General features: G+C 34.0%; 1 protein-coding gene across 1 annotated transcript in view; it reads left to right on the forward strand.

The window, feature by feature from the left end:
• The window catches only part of LOC115453189 (protein doublesex), a 186447-nt gene extending 165290 nt beyond the window's left edge, over positions 1 to 21157 (forward strand). Inside the window, exon 4 of the mRNA XM_037438024.1 lies at positions 16285 to 21157. The gene's annotated coding sequence lies outside the window, so the exon portion shown is untranslated. The remainder of the gene's footprint in view (positions 1 to 16284) is intronic.
• The last annotated feature ends 730 nt before the right edge of the window (positions 21158 to 21887 follow it).

Here is a 21887-nt window from a genome sequence, read left to right on the forward strand (position 1 = left end):
TGTCGCTATCGCGTATTACGACTTCATTTGTCTTCATTATCGCGGAATAATCATTTACATTTAAATATGTTGTCCAAACTTTAAATATAGCTCCATGACACTTCTGTAATTGAATTAGCATAAACAGTCTAACAAATGTATTTTTATTCTAACTTAAAGGTGGATGAAGATATAATATATTTTTTGTTGAGATGTTCATTTCTTACTTTGAATACTTGTTAAAAATAACTTGTATAAATCTAAGTGCTTATAATTAACAACATATCAATGTACCGTATAAATCTATAACTGAATAAACGTAAGATAAATACTATCGTAGTATCTTTGTTGTTGATTAATCAATCATTTTGCAATAAATGGCTTTGACCAGGCTACGCAGTGCCGGAACTGACAAACTAACTGCGACTGACGAGCGGAATAGCGATCATTTAAAAAAAATACTGACAACCAAGCCCCTTTACTACTGTGTGTGGTCACCAATTGCAAAAATTAAAAAAAACATGAGCAACATATTATTTTTAAATTTAGAAACTACCACAGAGTTTCTAAAATAAATGTATTTTCATTTTTACTTGTATAATACTGGCCATAAAGTGGGACCTAAAAAAGTTTTGCACTCAACGTCACGGGGCGGCGACGGCATCGTAAATAATAATGAAGCTTTTATTACTTCTTCAACTATTGGAGGCTATATCCTCGCTGGGTTTCAGATCTTGCGTTATTTCTGTAGTATCTAGTTATATCTTGGCAACGATTTGATCGTAACCCTTTGTTAATCTCTTATTTAATTAGGTGTCGCACTCATTGTGTCAAGATTGAAACTAGACGAGAGAGTAAGTCAATACTGACTAATTTAATAACGTATCTGCCTCATTTTTGTTTTTTAAACTTCATTTAGACAGCAAATATAGCTATAATGTTACTGTTGATTGCAATCTAATTATGATTTAAAAGGAAAATATCCTAATTGATTTTAAAAGCTTTTAATTACTTTGTTTTCCTAACAAATATAAAGAATAATTCACGATAATATTTCCTTGTTAATTTCTATATGAATTGTGTTAATACACACAGATACACACACTAACAGCTTTTATCCCCGCAGGGGTAGGCAGAGGCACAACTGGTGCACTGTTCCACCTTATGTATTTGGTACCATAATGTGGTAGGGAGCGAGACTAATAAAATTCCAGACTCCGGACTAATACTGAGTAGAAAAACCCAATATAACTGTCCGATTCGGGGATCGAACCCTTGACCTCAGTATTGCAGTCCTATCATAACACAACTACGCCACTAAGGTGAACTCGGCAATTAACTCTAAAATATTCCCCCACGCAGTTCCTGATAGAATTCTTTGCGGTTAAGTCTCACATGAAAAGATAATGACCGCACACATCGGATCATTTCCGTACCGCGGGCGCAAACCGCACGCCACTCACAACAATGTAAAGTTACAATGTATGAAATAGCTCACTTAAAAAACATTTCATTTTTGTCTTTTTCTCTGTTAAGTAATTTTACGTACGCACGAAGGTGATACGAGTATATCTTAAAAAATATTTTTTACACGACTGTTCAATATTTAAAAAAATACTTGTCTTAAGTGTGTATATCTTAAATAAAAATGTTTTTGCACCAGAATTCAATATTTTAAAAAATATACTTATCTTAAGTGTTGCTATTCTTCGATCAAAATTGTCATCCTTTAATGTGATATAGTAGTTAACATTATGTCATTTACATATTAGATATATAGAAATACAAAAAGGGAATCGAACCTAAAAAAACCTTATATTTTCTACATATTGTTATTACTACGTAACAAGCACGTAACGCACAGCGTCGCGTTTAACCGTCATTGTCAATAAACGACTCAATCGCTTTATTTGATCTATTTCAAATATGGACCAATCAGAACAAAATATTATTGTCATGCTTACAAATGAGTTATTTTGATTGGTTCATTTTCATAAACGGATTTAAGATAGAGGTGTGGATCGTTTATTGAATGCGGCTGTTAAATAATAAATATTGCCATATAGAATAACATTCCACACTAATTTCTCGAAATTACTCCAATAAATGTACTTAAGAATTTAATTAAGTAAATCGTAATTCAGCGCGTTACGAGTTTACACTGACATAAAGAATAAGGCCCAAGTCAAACCCCCGTTTAATAATCAGATCCGAAACAAATAATGACATTGTTCTCGGCATATTGAGTGGCGAATCTGTGACACGCGTTTCAAATGAGATTCATCAACCACTACTCCACGGGCGACTGTTAACTTAATGAAGACGTTATCGGTTATAGTAAACATGCTAACAACTATAGCTTTGTTTTAACTTTTTTTATCTTTTTTTATTAGTAGCGTGAACGGTGAAGGAAAACATCGTGAGGAAACCTGCACATCTGAGAAGTTCTCTATAGGAATGTCGAAGGTGTGTGAAGTCTACCAATCCGCACTAGGCCAGCGTGGTGGACTAAGGCCTAATCCCTCTCAGTAGTAGAGGAGGCCCGTGCTCAGCAGTGGGCAAGTATATAATACAGGGCTGATATTATTATTATATTATATTATTATTAGTAGCGTAATGCTGCAGATTTTTCTGACGGATCGATCGTGCTGGTACGTCTCAATTTAACTGAAATCTGGCGAGGTGTAATGTTTTCTTATGTTGACGCGAATGTTAGACATTAAAATTAAACTATTTTCGGATTTTATCGCGGTTTTCATATCTGGCGAGGTGGTTTATATGTTTTGAGCTTACAGGTGGGTCGGAGGTTCGGCTACCTATCTCCAGTTTCCATCTCTTTTAAGGTCCGAAAACTATCAATCAGTGTTTATCGTCGGTTCAGATCACTTACCATGGTTTGTTAACTTATCAGATTACAGCCTTTTATCATACTTAGGGTCATAAAACGTTTTATAACTTCACGCGTCTTCTGTCTCATTTGTATATAAAAACTAGCAGACCCGACAGACATTGTACTTTTTTAATAAATTATTAAAATACATAGTGTTCATGATTGTGATGCTCTATGATACACGCATTCTGTCAATCGCTGTCAGTTATTTCAAACAACTGACAGTTATGTAAAATTAATATTGTTAAATATTTTTAAATTTTCTAATTTTCCGTTCAACTTCCTTAATTTTTTTCTTACATAACAACCTTTTCCTGGCAATAATTAAAACAAAAAAAATTGCGAAATTGTTCCATCGATGCGATGACCAAGGGAAATAGATTAATTTTTATATGTATAGAAGATAAAAGGATGCACTTCATCGCGGTAACCGCGCGTTCAATTTGCGTTCAAAGCGCGTCAATAACCGTATGCTCATGGCAAGTCATTTCCGTAGCCGGCCATTAAGTGCCGCATCATTTCCATATCTAGTGTACGGAACAAAACGTTGTAATAAGGATTATGATGCGATTATAATTGAGGCAAAAACGCGTCTAGACTCGGGCGTACACGTGGTGTCTATTGCTGCTGTTACTTGGTAGGAGTCGCGGCTTATTTTTTATTTCTACGAACTTTCTTCTTTGTGGAGTATTATCATATGAGGGATGAGTGGAACGGTCATGAAACCAATACAAACGCTCCACTCACATCCCGGGTGGCGGTAGCGATGCCGCGTTTATAATCTGCGAAAAAAAGACCATGCCCTAAATTAATACATGGTTACATTTTATTCAGATAATTTGCTACCATGGAAAACATGTGCATTACCTAGTTGGGAACATGATTCGCCTCTTGAAATTGTGCCAAATATAATTACTGAGTTTAAGGCGTGTTTCAAGTAAATTTTATTTGACACTTATCCTAGTAAATAACTAATATAGATAGTATCCATTTTATTACTATATATTTGGGAGCATAGATTAAAATATATAATTAAAGTGTGAATTTTGTGTTTGCTCGGCTTACACGTTTATGTCATTAGTAACATTTACTCAAAGTTTTATTCGAAATTCAAACTTATATTGGAAATTAAAGTTTGAATTTCGAATAAAATTCAAAATGGCAATCATTCTAAAAAATACTTTTTTCTTATCCATTGGTTAACGATTTCTTATGTTTTCGCGAATGTTAGTCATTGAAATAAAACTGTTTATCGGAATTTTTCACGGTTTTTATATTATAATTTTCTCCAGACGTTATCAATGGTTGTATAAAAATGTCGGAGCTGTGAATTTGCCCTTGGGCTGAAATTCCGGTGGATCTTTTACCGGTCAACAGCTGTTATAATGGTATCTTTGATGTATTGTTTATTATTTAAATATTAAGTTGGTTAATATTGAATTTAAATCGCTTCCATATGTTAACATTCTGTTTATTTTTTATAAATTGATTAATTAAGTGGTCAATTAACACAGTCTCCAATGTCCATACTTTTTTTTCACCTAATTTGAATTTTTTAGGGATGACTATGATTTAGTAATAAACAAAAAAACTGATTTACTATTATAAACTTATTATTTGTAATTAATGCAATAATCGAGTCTAGGAATCTAACGGCTAAGTTTGTCAATTTTAAACATATACGCTTATATAATAATAATATCAGCCCTGTATTATATACTTGCCCACTGCTGAGCACGGGCCTCCTCTACTGAGAGGGATTAGGCCTTAGTCCACCACGCTGGCCTAGTGCGGATTGGTAGACTTCACACACCTTCGAAATTCCTATAGATAACTTTTCGGATGTGCAGGTTTCCTCACGATGTTTTCCTTCACCGTTAAAGCTAACGATAAATTCACAAAGAATACACACATGATTTTTTAGAAAAGTCAGAGGTGTGTGCCCGTGGGATTTGAACCTGCGGACATTCGTCTCGGCAGTCCGTTCCACACCCAACTAGGCTATCGCCGCTTTTTATACGCTTATATGTTTGTAATATATTTATAAACTTTACCTACAAGTTGGTTCGAACTACGAAACCCTCGGTGCGTGTGTCCAACTCGCAATTGTCCGGTTTTTTATTTCAAACTTGGAAAATCTATTTGCATATAAGACTCCATAGTGCAGCCGGAAATTACTTGTGAAACGACAGGTCGCGGGTTCGTTTCCTGTAATTCGACAAAAATCCCTCTCTGTTCGTAATGGCATGTGGCACAAGAATATTACCTAAATAGTCAGCAGTGGCGAACGGTCCATATAACCCCATTCCTGCCGGCTCGTCTTGTGTAATTTATGTAAAATCTAATTATCATTAGAATGATTTGCAAACTGCATTTATGCGTATTAGAACCTATATGTTGTATCGGATTCCCTTTCGGAAAACTTTACTTTTCGCCACTGATCATTCATTCATTTATATTTGCCAAACCTATAATACTGAATGAATTAATATTTAAATTAAATTCATAGGAAGGTACTATATTGTTTTTTAACAAACTTAAAAAAGGAGGAGGTTCTCAATTCGACGTGTATTTTTTTAATAATATTAAACGGTTACGAAAATATATATAATGAATTATTTTCGCTTAATAGGCAGTATAGACTAGTGGCATAATATCAAAAGGATTACAAATACGATATATATTGGGAACTACCCTCAAAATAGAACTGAACTACGTTTGCTACTATATATCTTTATAAAAATACAAAAACTCCGACTTCGCCAGACCAGAAATCAGCTACTTCCGCTTACTGTAATAGTCTTGGTAAAGCTAGGCTATTAATATAGACAAATCTGGCTACATTGCTGCACGAGACACAATTAATATCAATATAGTCATGGCTTCTTATTGTTAATCGTAGACTTTACTAACACAAAATCTTAGAGCGCTCTCCCGAGCAAACAGCCTTTAGCATTCGTTCCATACAATTTATAAGCAAGCTGAAAAGAAAACAAAATGTTTCCCTGTTTATTAAATTAGTTTTAGGATGCAATGAGGCTGGCATAATCTTGAAGATTAAAAGCCTCTAAACTTGTACATTAAATTATATTTAAAAAAATATAATATTAAAAATTCATTCGATACTTCTACGTCGAATTTCCACTAAATTAGGTATTTAAAAAAAATATACTGTCTTAATATTCCTTCTTATATTGTATATTTAATAGTGTTAGGTGCAAATTAAAATTATGTGTAATTTAGAATATGCACTGATTCAAAAATTTTAGTGCTATTTTCATTATGAAACTAATGTAACATTATCCACATTTAAATAAAAATTAAACGAGGAAAGTATAGATAACATAGTGTGGAAATATAATGTTCATGTTTTGCTGGGGTGAGCGCCTTAACATGCCAAAATTAATGTTAGTGTTCTTCTATGCGTATGCGCATAAATCATGCGATTAAGTCGCAACTATGCACTGCTGGTTAGAATTTGAATCAACGTAGTAAGGGCAGTGTGCAAGTCGTATCGTACTATAATAATTCGTATTTCTTGCGTATACGCATCGATCTTTTTACAAAAGATGAGTAAAATATGCAAATAAATTACAAAGAAAATAAAAAAGTACGGGAATTAGATAATCTAAAATAAATTAAGATGTAATCTCTCGTACTGCATTCTGATAATTCCTTAGCTTATAAGAAAGTTTTAATCATTAAATATTAGATACATTTCACCCCGAAGTAATATTCGATCAAACCTGCGACTCTATAAATAAAAATTTCAACAAATAATTTATATTTCAACTAAGTTCGCCACTGGGCGTGTAGGGTCATCACACACGATCTTGCGGTGGGAACGCGGGCGCAACTGACGGGCACGACGTCCATACAAGATTACGTGCCACACCGCCTGCAAGACAGTAGTTAATACAACCACTGCTGGATCTGGACAGCATATTTGTAACTAAGTGTGGTTTGCGAGGGATTCTATGTATTAGGAAAAATGTACCATGGGGAAGTAAAAAAGGGTACTTAAGGAATGGATTTAGGGATTAGGGGAGAAGTATGTTCTGAAACTAAAATAATCTTGAAATAAAAATATTGATGATGGAATAATAGTCCTCGTGACCTGGAAGGCTGAAGACTTCGAAACGTCGGGAGAAAGTTATAAACTACTATATAATAAAGTGACTATGGTTCGTTGAAATCAGCTGTCATGGTTTATACCAAAGAAGGTCATGACAACGACCCCGATATGCCGAAAACCTGTATTTTTTAATTAAATTAGGAAATACATGTAATAACGAAAACTTATAATTTGTAACCCTCAAAGAAAAAAAATGAGATCTCTATATGTCCAGAGACTTTAAGGGCTCCCGTCATTCTGGTTATTATAGTCGATTAGTGCGACTGATCGTTGCAACGTGAATGGCCTTTACAAATCACGCGAATAGTATCGGCGTTTACGAGTATTTTTTTTAATCCACCAGACTGTACTGGGAATGACTTGTCAGACTACCTGGCCGTGTTCACCAATTTGGGACATTTTTAAAGTCAAATTATACGTGGGATGCGCAGGGGCACATTCAGGATACTGTTATGTGGTATTGGAAATATTGAACGGTTTTTTTAACTGATTTGATTTCAACGCCTGTATTTTTTTTTAATCATTAATTATTGCACGAAAGGCTGTTAGTTATTGGTCTCTCCGTAATAAGTACCATTTTATTTTAACAACCGACAGTTCACTTTTACCATGTTAACAATTTGCAGTTTTACAGATATATAGAAAATAGGTCAAAATTAAAAATTTGCTGTCGAATAACTGAGATCTACTTTGAAGGGCGTTAATTATTAGTGAAATTATAAAATAGAACGAAAATGTAACGTATTATCTATACTTCTATTATGATTTCGAAAGTAACTGTCTGATACCCTTTCACGGCTGAGCCACTGAGCTGATTTCGATGAAATGTGGTATAAATAGTTTAAGGAGAACATAGGTTACTTTTTAACTGGTAAAGCTTTTAATAAGGGCAAAGGCGGGAGTAAAAGCTAGTCTAATAAATATTTACAGATTTAAGAACTTCACTAATTTGAAAAGGTTTTATACATACAAAAATAAAGAATAGGTAAAGCACCTACATATTAACATTTAAGTTTACATTTTGGTCAAGAAAAAATAAATCTCTTACAAGGCGACTTCTCCGTGAGTAAATAATTGGTTTTAAATGCGGTTTGAGAAAAAAATAATTACATGTGGCACAAAGTATGAAGTTGCAAATAAAAAAGCGCCCTATCCTAGTTTTCACAGTTAGTTCAACAGAGACGCATCTAGTTTGTGACAGGGGATGTAAAATAATATTATTAAATTATTCATTCATTTAATATGATCTGCAAAACGTACGTAGGATTGTCAAAGGAGCAAATAGACGCCTCTGAAATTATTTCTTGAAATAATAAAGGTAATGTTCATAATATACTGTTTGACAATTTACATAAGAATGTTTAAAAAGTGACGTCGTTATTTATGTAAAATAAGTAGGGGTGTGTAGAAGTTACATTTTAGTTATTAAGTAACTTTCACATATTATTTTTATTTTAAAAATCCTTTATATATATGCTACTTTTATTAAGAAGTCGCAATTTGTGAGAGAATTTATTAACGTATATTATATACAGTGCACCATAACATTTTGACTGTAGTGTAGTCTCAAAAAACACTGTTAAGAGTAGACTTACTAGTCTACTGTTTTCAAAATTCCATACAATATTAACCGCATTGAAAACTTAAGTGGATCGCTTTGTGTAAACGGCCAAGATTACAGCGCCGCGCCGGGGCGAATCCCGCTGAGAGCACGTTGCGAGTTTATTGAATATTGATGTGGCGAATTAAGCTATAAAATGCGATCCTATTGGATATCAGGAGGTGGACTGAACAACTTGATTTATTGATTGATTCGGGGTGGATTGGGTTGATTATTAAATTTACAATATTTGTTCAAAGTAAATTTTGGATTTCATCTACATTTTGATTAACCTGAAAGACGAAAATGAGCAATCTTTACAAGGCGCTGATATGAAATTGTTACATTTAAGTATGTATTTAAAATAGTCGCATAGTCGCCGCAGCCGCATTGAATTGATAGCGACACATTCGAAGGTGCCCTTATTGTCAATAGTTTTATTGGCCGTTTGGAAGATCAAAAGCATCCTACTTGCAAACCCATTGACACCGTCTCCTGTAAATGTTGTCGTGTTGTGTATCCGTAAGTCATTTCATTGTAAGCAGTAAAACGAAAACGCAATCTTATTTTACGTTCGTTTAAACAGAATCTATATAAACGAACACGTGTGACAAGCTCTCTGTTTAGTTTAGAGTTTTCTGTTCGAGGAAATTGTTTTCAATCACACCGTTATGTTAGTTTCGAGTTGATTTAGTTCAGTTGATTTATACATAGTTCCGTTGGACTCGAATAGTGTGATATGAATCTTAAGCGGGAGTAGCAAAATAGAATTTACAATTTCCATTTGTTTTAAAGAAGTTTTTATCGAATAGTAAGTTATCAGCACCGTTCTTACAATTCATGATGCTAAATCGTGGCTGTGTTACCGACGTTTATGGAAAAGAATGGGGATTTGGAGAAGGGAGGATATGCTCTATAGCTATTGCACGAAATAACAGTAAAGTTGGTAATTCAAGTAAGTAAGATGGGTGCTAACTAACCGCCATGTTCAATAAACGATTCCAATCGCTTTTTTTAATCTATCACAAAAATTGACCAATCGGAACAGATTTTTAGACGCGTTTACAAATGAGTTATTTTGTTTGGACTATTCTCGGAATCGGATTAAAGATTTAGTTTGGGATTTATTAAAAACGGCTGTAAGATGATAGAAATGAGACTACATAAGCAGCAGTCATTCACGCTGACTGACTAAACTGACTTTGAAACTGACTAAAGTGACACATGGCGTCGGTGTGACAAGCATCCAACTTACACGATGAATGTTTTATAGAATGCGGCGAGTACTGAAGTTTATGTATTTCTTACTAACATTACTGTATGGCTATGTTTTGATTCATCTGATTCGTCTAAAAGGATCTAATTTTGAGATTTCGTATTAAAAACCGTAAATAGAACTATTTAAATTATCGTAGCAAGCAACTATATGCATTTAAAAGCTTTAGCACTTCTGGATTGTACAACATATAAACAATATACTTACTATTCAGTATAGCATAGAAATATTTTATGACATCCTTTCTATTAGTTCATATTTCCCCATCGAGTGCTATGTTCATAGCAATCTTTGAATTTAATTCATTCCATATCTTGATCCTTAACAAAACTAATTAAATCCAAACAACCATAATAGTATGATAAAGCAGTAATCGTGTTACGTATGAAATAATTTAATTAATAAGACAGTATAATGTAAGGGCTCGAGTCCGGCCCTGTTCCGAGACAGGTTTGCAACATTGTTGCGTTCGCGCACAATTGTTTTACTGTTCTTTTTGCCGGCCGATTGTACGATCCGGTCCGGTACGCTGCCGCCGCGCTGTATTGGCCTATTGACCGACATCATCTTTATGCGAAGGGCTTGTTTCTCACCGGAGTGTAAATGTTACGTATTGTTTATGCTTTAAATTTTTTGGAGTGTAGTGTTATTAATTAATGATTGGGTAGTTTTAGAATATTTTTTTAGGAACGAAATATTCATTATCTTTCGCTACGTTTGTAATTAAGATTTAATAATTATAAAACGCTTTAACCACAACATTTCTTTTTTTTCATACATATTTAATGTTATCTGCCGGAGAAAAATATTTGAATTTGCTTTATTCTGACCACAGGCAAAAATAAGGTTAGTAACAATACACAGTTTACCAAATTACTTAACACTTACTTGCCACTTGTGGATTCCATTGTTGCAAATAATTTAAATGAATAGGTCACGCATTTTGTTGCACTGATAATCGCGGAGGCAAACGAGTTCTCTCCGAGGGATAGCGCTGAGGCAAATTCAGAAAAGTGGAATACTTTGGTGAATTTCGCGAGATGTATTCACCAACGTCAAGTATGAATTAAATGTGTATTTATGTATTTTGAAAAACGATTTGCATTACGAATGTTTTGGAATTAGAAGTTTAGTTTATAACTGTAGGGGTGTATGTATGTATATATACTAATAATTATTGAAAAGGATAAATGTTTATAAAAAAATAAATAAATATTTCTTCCATAATATTGTGGCTACTAAAGTATTAGACCGCATTATTATATACTCTTAATATTTACCATCGTTAATTTCCGGTTTATTATTACTATAAATAAGTTAAAAAATTATTCTTATTTCACGTACAAGTTATTTCTGATTTGCAACACTGTAATGGCCAATTCAAAACCGGATGACTACACCAACCATATCAATGTAACTGAGGAAACGTGCGCAAAAAACTTGCGTCGCAGTGTGAGTGAGCACACAGACTCGTCTAGCTGCCAACGCGCGAGATCCACTAAAAATGGATATGGTAATTTTATTTCTTAATCACATTTTATACGTGACAAGATCAATCTGGGTTTTGTTTGTATGAAAGCAATTAATATTTAAAAAGGGAATAAAATTCTTTTGGCCAAAGTTTAGAAATATTCACACGGAAAAATATTACAGCGTTCATAGACACCTTTGTATAAACATAAATATAGTAAGTTAAAACACCACAATGGGTAATTTTCGTAGCAGGATTTAATTTTGGTGAAAGAAAATGAAGGTAATAAAATTCACTCACCAGCAGTGATAGATACAACGCAATTTCCTTATTGGATACTACTATCTAATACCTGATTCTTCGGGGCTAAGTATTAGTATTTGTGTAATAACTACCATATTTTTGATCGTAAGTTAACATATTTATTTTATCCAGTTCCAATAGGCCGGCATAATTGTGTCGAGGGGTAATCATCTCACGTCAGTCGCCATTCTATTGGATCCCACTCCACTTACCATCAGATGCAGTGAGGTCACCCTCCCGCATCTTAAAAAACATCAAATAAATAATAATATATTGTCTAGTGATTTTTGTTTACTACGATCTTACTCCCATCGTGTTGGCTACAAAAAATATTTCGCATACGCTTTTTGTTTCTTTCATATTCAAGTAGGCGATCATTGATCTTTGATGACATTATAGTTAGCAGTGCCCGCTCTTCAGGCACGTAAATTCTTCGCATAACTCAAACTGATCATCGGGTTACAGCGCAAAACGAAAAATACCGTTCGACACTTGCCAAGTTTTATTAAACATCCCATTTTATCTGTCGCCGCAGCACTGGTGAGTTTCCGGAGCGAAAGTGGCGCCATCTATTATTACATCGAGGAGGTGTTGGAAAAGGGGGGAGGTCGGCTGTTGCCAATATAAGGACCGGCCGAGCGACGAGAGCTATCCATTCGACCGCGCGAAATGGAGAAGACCGCGTTCAGTACTATCAGATCCAGAGGACGATATAACTCTGGCAATACGTAGAAAGCACGAGCTGCTTAAAAAGCTCAAACACTCCACACGACCGTTGCTCCGTCCTCGCCGTCGAGGACCTCGCCGCGTCCCCCGTCCTCCCGACCCTTCTGATAATTCCGGCCCGGGCGCCGATGTAAACATGTTAGACTGTTAGGTCGTTTTTCGCTCCTTTCGCGTTTCCATAATCGCTGATGTCCCCAAAACATCTTCTCTCAGTGGCCGTCCTGAGCCGAGGTCGTGAACCTTTAGAGGGTCGCCCTCAGCATGGTCACTTAAGGGCTCGCAGTACCTAAAGCACGCACCCGCAAGACCGGTGTGTTTGTATAAGCCGGCCCTTGCCAGGCTAACAAACGTAAATAAGGATCAAAAAAAAAAAAAAAAAACGAGAGCTCAGTCTTGTACGAGTGTTGGTTGAGTCTGGTTGGAGTCATGTACGACTCTAGTAGTAGTCTTCAGTAGTCTTGTTTGGACGCTCGAACCGAGCACATTGTGTATTCCGCTAGTGTTGCTATGCAGTAAATTGTTATTGAAGTAAAGAAGTGTTTCAATAATTGAATAACTGTCTGGAAAATAAAAATAGACCGGTGAAACTTTACCGGTCATGTAAAAAAATAACCAAGTAAAGAGTTTCACTCCGACATATCTTATACAGTTGTTTAGCGACGCCAGAATCGAGGTGGGTTGAGGGAGCAGAAATCGACAGTTGCATTTCTATACGACGCGATAGCCTAGTTGAGTGTAGAACGGACTGTCGAGACGAATGTCCGCAGGTTCAAATACCAAGAGCATTATCATTCGTCTCTGACTTTTGTAAAATTATGTGTTTTATAAGTGAATTATCGCTTGGTTCAACAATGAAAGAAATCATTGTGAAGAAAACTACATACCTGGGAAATTCTCTATAGGAATTTTAAGGGTGCGTGAAGTTTACCAATCCGCACTAGGTCAGCGTGGTAGACTAAGGTTTAATCTCTCTGAGTAGTAGTTGATATCCGTACACCCAGTACCAAATGATTTTAGTACTGAAAAGAAAGACCGTTCCCGACATATAAGTCGCCCTATACTTTCCGGGATAAATCGTAGCTTATAAATATATTAATGTAGGATATGGTCTGTCCGTAGACTAAATTCCATCCATATCAGTTCAGCGGCCTTTGGATTAAAATTCAACAACCGTTCAAACATCTTCGATTACATTCGAAATTCTAATATTAGTAAGATTAAGAGCGGGTTTTAATAATTGTACAATAACCTCACAAATGGTTCTCAGTTGTTTTTCTCGCTCTATGTCGAGATGTGTCGCATGTGCGAGGGCAAGTAATACGAATGCATCTAATTAACGACGAGTTTGGTCCGAACTGGCATTTTGTCCCCGCACTATTGATTATAACAAATTATATAATATTTTTTCTAATTTATAACGTGCTACTTTTTCCTAACATTAGCGCGTTTAAATTAAGAAACAAACTTTTCATCTTTATATAATAGTATATATTATATTTTTTTTTAGTTTGAGTTTTAATATTTACTTATTTATTTAACATTTAACAGGCTTAATAAAGTTACAATGGTATTTTGTATATTTTTTAGTTCTCGCATAGTGGATTATAAGATATTAAAAAATGGTTCTTTCTAATTTATAACGTAGCGATTACACTTATTAATTAGTTTTAAAAATGATATATTTTACAAAGTAGAATATACGAGTCATAACAGTATTACTTAAAGACGTAGTGTAATTTATTGTGTTTGCTAAATGGCAAAGTTTAGGTTTTCATATCGGGATTTTATTATCTTTTGTATTAATACTATTAAAAAAATATTTTACAAACATATTCCTACATACATTTATATTAAAGACCATAGCGGTCTAGCAACGTCTAACCTTAAACAAAAAAAAAGCAACACAAATAATATTTATTAATTAATCCTTATTAAATTTATTCGCGTAGATAGTACTATCTATAGACTATCTATCTACTGTAAATAATATTTTTATTTATTTAATTGTAATTTAGCAACATTCTACACATAATGTGTGCAGTTATTAAGTAATAGAGGACATAAACTAGTGTCTCTGAAATGTCAAACGACTGACTATAATTCATACTTTGAACTTTTAAAGAAATGAGCGTTTGTTGAACCTTTATCGTGTGTATTGATCTATTGTAATGCCTGTTACTAATGCGGGGGATACTGGGTGGTAGATTGCGCGTATGTATTTGAACTACTGGCTTAATTTTTTTTTATGTGTCTATTATGTTAGTAGTTAGACCACAGTGCGCAAGACCTTATTTTTCAGTTCGAAGGAAATGTTTCCAGTATAGATGAGTCATTAATACTTTAACATTAATATTGAGAGCTTAGTGTAATACATAAAGTAAGGTAGTGTTGTCACTATGGATCATTTATGGGTCTGTGGCATCTAATGATGGGACTGGCTCGTTTTAAATTTTGTAGCATAATTTATAAGGAGGAGTTACAGATTTAACTATCAAAACATTTACTTGTAGTGATAGCTTGTACTATACTCAATATTGGCGTTTACAAATTTTACACTAGCGACTTGGTTGTCTTATCTTTAAGAAATAATTCATAAACTAGGAAATAGCTTAAAGCAATCGTATTATTATTTTTTTTAAATTGACATCCACGATTTAACTTAAAGCAAAGACTTCCACGCATTCACAAGAGACTTCGACATATATATTTTATATCCGCCCGGACATCGGCCACCATACTCAAGGTGTTAAAACCCATAGTGGCCCACGTAAGTGTGTCCCATTCCGGGATCAGCCTGTGTCTATCCCATTCAAACTGGCCGGCATAATTGTATCGACTGCCGAGGGGTAATCATCTCTCATCGCTCGACTATCTATATGGATCCCACTCCGCTTACCATCAGGTGCAGTAGAGTCAATACAGTGTTCAAAAAAAATATTATCTAATATAAGATCGAAGGTATGATTTCAATCCCTAAGGAATGTCTTAACAAACAATAGTCAGTTAGACTGCATAATGAGCTAAATCAGACGCCGCGCCGGTGTTCGTTTCGGACTATGAACAAGGGAATTTCCATACAATCAAAATTTAATTAAATGGAAATTCACTTCAGCGAGATCGAGGAATGCCAAATTTAATTTTAGATAGCGTCATAGTTTATGACAAATAGATATAATTTGGAGACTAGATGGGTGAAATTGACGTTGCTGGACTTTATATTTGGACTAGCGTTGGATTACGATGCGAAAAAATCGATGCCAGGCTCCGTGCGGCGCGATAAAAATGTTCCCCGGTTTTAACAGTTTTGTCGGTAAGATCGTAAAAAAGGCCCTTTAAGGCACTGCGCGTGGCCCCGGGCTGCTGCCCTGTTCGCCTCCCCCCAAGGCCGCCTCTGCCAGTATATACATTGTCCACACACATGGCAATGTTGGCTACTTCCCTGACCCTTGAGATGTCAAGTTACATGTCATTTATAACTGACATGTAGGTTCCGATGCATAACCTATGATTACCCAAATTGATTACCTTTTACGGATAGTAATGAAGGGCATTATTCATTACCCGTATCAGCTTTTATACTATAAATTGAAACTGAATGTTGTTTTATTTAAAGGCATGATATGTCAAATGAAAAATTTTATCAGAAAAAAATATTTAAAATTTTCACTGTTTTTCTATACGTCAAAACATATGAATAGTATAAACAAACATACCGACATAATTCTGTCGACTGGCGATAAACATCTCTCGTCAATCAACACTATCTTGGAAACATTAATTACCATCAATTGCAGTGGGATTATTTTCCCGTGCACAAAAAAAATGTCAAGTATCTTTACTGTACCTATCTCAAAAAGAGATTTGAAGGCGTTAGAGTTCTCATACATTTTAATGTATATTCCAGACGGCGCGAGAACCCACCGAGCCAGCGGCGTCGGCGTCAACGTCAGCGGGCCCCAGCGAGCGCCGTGAGCCCAGCGGTGGGCATACCAGTGTACCGAACTGAGCAGTGAGCACCTGTGTTAGATCTGTAAGACGTTACGTATATGTGTAGACACAGAGATGGTACCTTATTGTATTGTTTCACGGTTGGCGCGGTTGTGTTGTTGTGATTTAGTTGTTTACGTAATGGTGTAGTTATCAGTTAGTGTCACATTGTCATTTCATCATACCTCAACTAAGAACGAGTTTATAATTAGTTCAATATCTTGACATACCCCAATTAAGAACGAGGATTGCTTCACTTACGATTAAGTAGTTTTATTTTTTAATAACAAGTTATTTTTTTCCGGACCCTTTTTGCTTAGATAAAAAGTCTATAGTATTCAGGAGTAATGTAGCTTCTTGTTAGAGGAAGAATTTTCGAAATGGGTTCAGTAGTTCCAGAGATTAGCCCGTACAACCAAACAAACTCCCAAGCTTTTCCGCCTTATTTTAGTATAGATGTATAATAAATATACATCGATACTGTATATATATGAATTCATATTCGTAGTATTTATTTGCTATGTTTGCGAACTCGAAATAAATGAACGCTAGACCACTTTTGATATAATTAAGAGACCAAAAAAGGTTTCCAAAAGCACATTGTTCACATTTAGTTTTCTCTCTTTAAGTAGGATTCTTTATAATTTTTTATGTCCATTTACAAACAACAGATCACAAATACACAAACGCGCCATTTTTATTTCTTTATACATGTAATTACACTACTTGATATTCATAATGAAACACGTAAGACCATTAGATAATGGATTAACCCAATTCCTCATTCATTGTGGTTATTTCTTATATATAAAAGCCGTTCCATTTCTATAATTCGACGTTTTAGAATAATATTTGATAAATGTATTTTAAATTGTCTTTGTATGGACGCAGCACTTTATTTATAATATACCAGGATTGTAACAAATTATTTTCTTAATCAACTTTTTCGTGGCAATTGGCGGTTGTATTGTTTTAACAATTTGATAGTTTAGGTCATTGATTCCCAAAGCTGTCCAGGTGAACTCCCATTCATCCACGAAAGACTCGACGGGGGTCTACGTTAGCATGATCAAAAAATAGGGTTCACAATTCGGAAGCGGGGGTCCACGAAAATGTATCTAGTTTTGATAGAAAAGAACTAAAATGTTAGCTTCACTTCACCTGTCAATGTAGGCAGATAAGATAGATAGGGGTCGTAAGGCACGGTGACCCCAACACTACTGTCAAAACGCCCCGGGCGGTAGTAGTAATGCTCTTTCTGCGCTAAACCAAAAAAAGAGCCACAGGTACCAGGAGAGTTTTTAAAGCGGTCTATAAGAAAAAAAGTTTGGGAACCTCTAGTTTAGACAAATGGTCACTGATTTGTATTTTTAAACGGCTGTTATAAACGTATAGGAAAACATATAAGTGTTTATAATTCTGCACCAAATAAAGGACATGTCCGCAGTTAAAGTTTTAGTAATGTTAGTTGATTTAGTAACACTCAAAACTAAACCACACTGATAATTACAAGATCTGTATTGATACTTCAAAAAGTATTTGATAATGTATTTTATCACTTTGTTATTTAAAAATTCTCTATAAAATTTCAGAATTGAATGTTCACGAATTTGGTCAATATTATCATTTCACAAAACTTTCCTTTATCCCTACTTACTAGCTTCGAAAAGTATTCCAATTTTAAAAAGTTTTTTAACGGTTCTCTTTTTGTTTTTCAATTCTAAATCATCACCCATGTTTTTAAGCCAGTCCCTTTCTGGCCGCCAGTTTCGTTCAATTTATCTTAAAGCCAGCAAAAAAGCAATATATTTGGATCGTCTGGGGCAGTACCATTAATCACTGTGGGGTATAAATAAATCAAATAGAGGGTAGCGTCGGACGCAGGCGTCGGGCGGGGCAAATGAAGCGCCGCCCCTTACAGCTTAGGTATCTTCTATCTTTTATGTAAGTATAAAGTTATGTTAGGGTCCTGTACAACCCTCTCATCTAACTACGAATTAAATGCGGCAATACTTAGAAACAATCTATTTTCGCCAATAGATTCAAGAAATAACTACATTGTGAACACAAATTTTGTCCGACTCCGCTATTATTTATTATATTTGTTAATATTAGGTACAGAACCAAAACATGGCGATATATTTTAGACCGACCAACTACGCGGTAAAAAGTGTGAATAACAAGCGACCATAAGTGACCATTTGTCAATCAGTTCAACGTTTGTCACCGGATGTCACAATTTGAGAGCTAAGTATCAGAACAAAATATTATTGTCATTTCCAAATCTAGTGCGAACTGGTTCTTCAAACTAATATCAGTCCAACTAGCTCTTTAAGGCATCTATCAAACATTAGGTCTAAAATTAACCATATTATGATCTTTCATACTTAATTCAAATTTCGAAAAATCAAATAAATATATCTTCATTTATTTTGTATGTGTTCGAGATTTGAAAATGTTGCTGATATTTATATTTTCAATAATAAATCTTATAGTTATACGGAAGTAAAAACAATTTAAAATGTAATTCCAAAGGCTCAATGGAGTTGTATAATTTGCATTCCATGATTTTAAAATAAGAATATTTTGGCTAATAAGAATTGGATATTTGATAAGTTTGAAAATCGATAATGAATTTTTGAGAAGACAATTTGCTAGTCAAAGGAAAATCATAATTGTAGGTTGATAAAATTATTTAAAATATTTACTTAAATACGGCCAGTGTTAACTCTGTAAAGCTAAAAAAATATTGAATGCTTTAAATTTATTTAAAAAATGAATTGTCAAAAACCTTTTTATATGGTAACTTTTATACATTAGAATGGGCAAAGGCATAGTTAAGCAAGGCCATACAGACCCACGTAATGTCTCTGTACTCTAAAATATATGGTATGAATAAGATCAACGTTTTTTGGTGGAGTTTAAGCGGCAGTTTATTTTTGTATTTATGTATTAAAAAAAAATTGTGTCTTTGTGTGAATTAAATAAAAATAATAACTTTGAAAAATTATTGATAGATATCAGTAATCATGCGATATTAACTACTTCTAGTTATTTTTAAATATTATAAATAACTACAAGACATTATATAAATCACAGTATCTTCATTTTCGTACATGTAAATCAATTTTCTACAAACAAGCACAAACTTTACATTATATTTAATAAAAATAACTAAATATGCCAGTCGAGAGCAGACATTTAAGTTAATCGAATTCCCACCAAAACTCCAATTTTTTTTCAACAATAGCGCACGGTATAAACCCATTCGTCCACATGCCTAATTCGATTTCGTCCTATACCGTCTTATATCATCACAAAAATCACGACCGTCGAATGTTTAGATTGTAATTTTACATTTTTATGATGTACTATGTCACTAATTAAATTACGGCATGTAAATATTTGTATATAATTATGCGATAAAAACGATGTTGGGATATTACGGATTTAATTCCATATTACAATAGAGGGCGCGAGTGTAGAATAATTCTAAGCATACGAGGAAAACTTCATAATTAAACGATATTACACTGATAGCGATCGTAATAGTTTCGAAAGTATGCATTAAGATAGCAAAATATTTAAAACGTGCCCTCTGGCACAATCAATTTTATTACCCGCATGCTTATTCTGTATTTTTACATAACTTCATGTTCCATTGCGGCTATAATGGCTAATTAAATATAAAGTAAAGGTAAGCAGGATGATCTTAGTTAACATTGAATATCGCGTCCTCTCTGTATTAATTTTAGGTACAATAAACTTCAACTGGAGTGGTTACCTGGAACCTGTTACGAATTTTAATTCATGTTTTGATTAAATAAAAATGTGAATTCATTTGTTAATAGCATCGTAAGAACTGATGTAGTTTTCATCTTATTTGTATTATATTTTATAGTTGTAAATTGTGATTGGATCCTAGTAATTTTTAAGATCTTGTAATTAGTTATAAGTTAGATGTAACATCATTAATTATTTATGATTATTGTTGTAATAGGTGAAGATATCGCTGGATGCAGATAGCATGACTCGTTTTGAATGTCTGAATTATATTTTCAGATAAAAATTCTCAATACTGGAATTAGCTGATAAATATTGTGTTTACAACGAAGTAGTGCCTGTATCCAGCCTAAGTTAATTTCTGCCCAACAAGTTGGGTCATGTTTTGTGATATAAAATTTCAAATATTGAAATACATTAATATAATTCTTGTCTAATTCGTGAGTCCATTAAGATTTTTTAGTAGAAACGAAATTGTAGATTTTCTAACATTAAACAAAAGCCAAAGTTAATCTAGCTGCTTTCGTTAAATAATAAACAAAAGGACCCATCCCAATCGTCCGTAATTTTTGGTGCTTGTGTCACAATCTTCCTACAAAATATACATTTTTTCTCTTCTGTATAGTAATTAGGGAGTCAGTTACAGCACAGTTATTGTTAAGAGAACAGTCCATCACAGTAGAATAGTGAACAAACTTTAAATAACATTGTTTTATGTAGGTTTAAGTGGAATATTCGTCGTCACGAATGGTGTTTTGGGTTGAAAATTTATGTAGCGACATCTATATTTACAACTTTGATAAATCAGGAAGCATAAGATTTATTTAAAAAAAAAAAATAATAAAATTAAAAATTTAATACAATCTTTTATACAAATTATTGGTTCCGTTAAATTTTGTCATTTTTATTTGTATATAAATCTGTAAAGTGATGCTCGCTGGTTTATTCATAGTGAACGTGATACCTAATCTGTTTCTTGTCAAATAAACGATTTTGATCATCGTTTACTGTGTTGTTTTATTCATTTTATTTCAATCACATACTATAATTTTCTATAATTATATAGATGACTTGCTCCCTCCTCCCTCCATTTTAGCGGTAATAGTCACGAGAGATGAACATCAAGCATACTAGTAACCTGTAGGATGTCAGAACTTGATAAAAAGTTTGAATAGTAAATAGGATTTGAATTAAGAACCTTAAAAATACGTTTGTTTTTTAGTTGACAAAATGATTAAGTATCTCATATTTGTCTAACTATCGTCCACTCAAGTTAAATAAACATACTATTTTGATTAGTTAATATAATTATGGAAATAAAGGAATATCTTATATCCTAAGAAAATGCAAACGTAGGAGGAAAACGTCCACGAAAATCCACATAACTGTCCGACAATGCTCTTGTCTCCCCAAAATTGCCTTGCTTGGCATTATATACCCATAGATATACCCATTTAATTTTATTGCAGACATAGCAATTGTATATAAAAGAGAAGTTCCCTAATTTGTATGATTAGATTCAACGCCATCTTGTCGGCCTCACCCGTAGAATTTAAAAAAACCTGAGCTACAATACTCAGCACTTAATATTTGGCATACAGCATAGGAAGACAATCTGTAAGTCAGCGACTAAACATCAGATATGTAGGTCTGAGTGACAAAGACGGTTCTTTACAAAGCCCAAGTAGGTAAATAAATAATTAATTTTCTTTAAAGCCAATGTGTGTAACCTGTGTA

This window comes from Manduca sexta, chromosome 13, assembly GCF_014839805.1.
Source record: "Manduca sexta isolate Smith_Timp_Sample1 chromosome 13, JHU_Msex_v1.0, whole genome shotgun sequence".
Taxonomy (NCBI): domain Eukaryota; kingdom Metazoa; phylum Arthropoda; class Insecta; order Lepidoptera; family Sphingidae; genus Manduca; species Manduca sexta.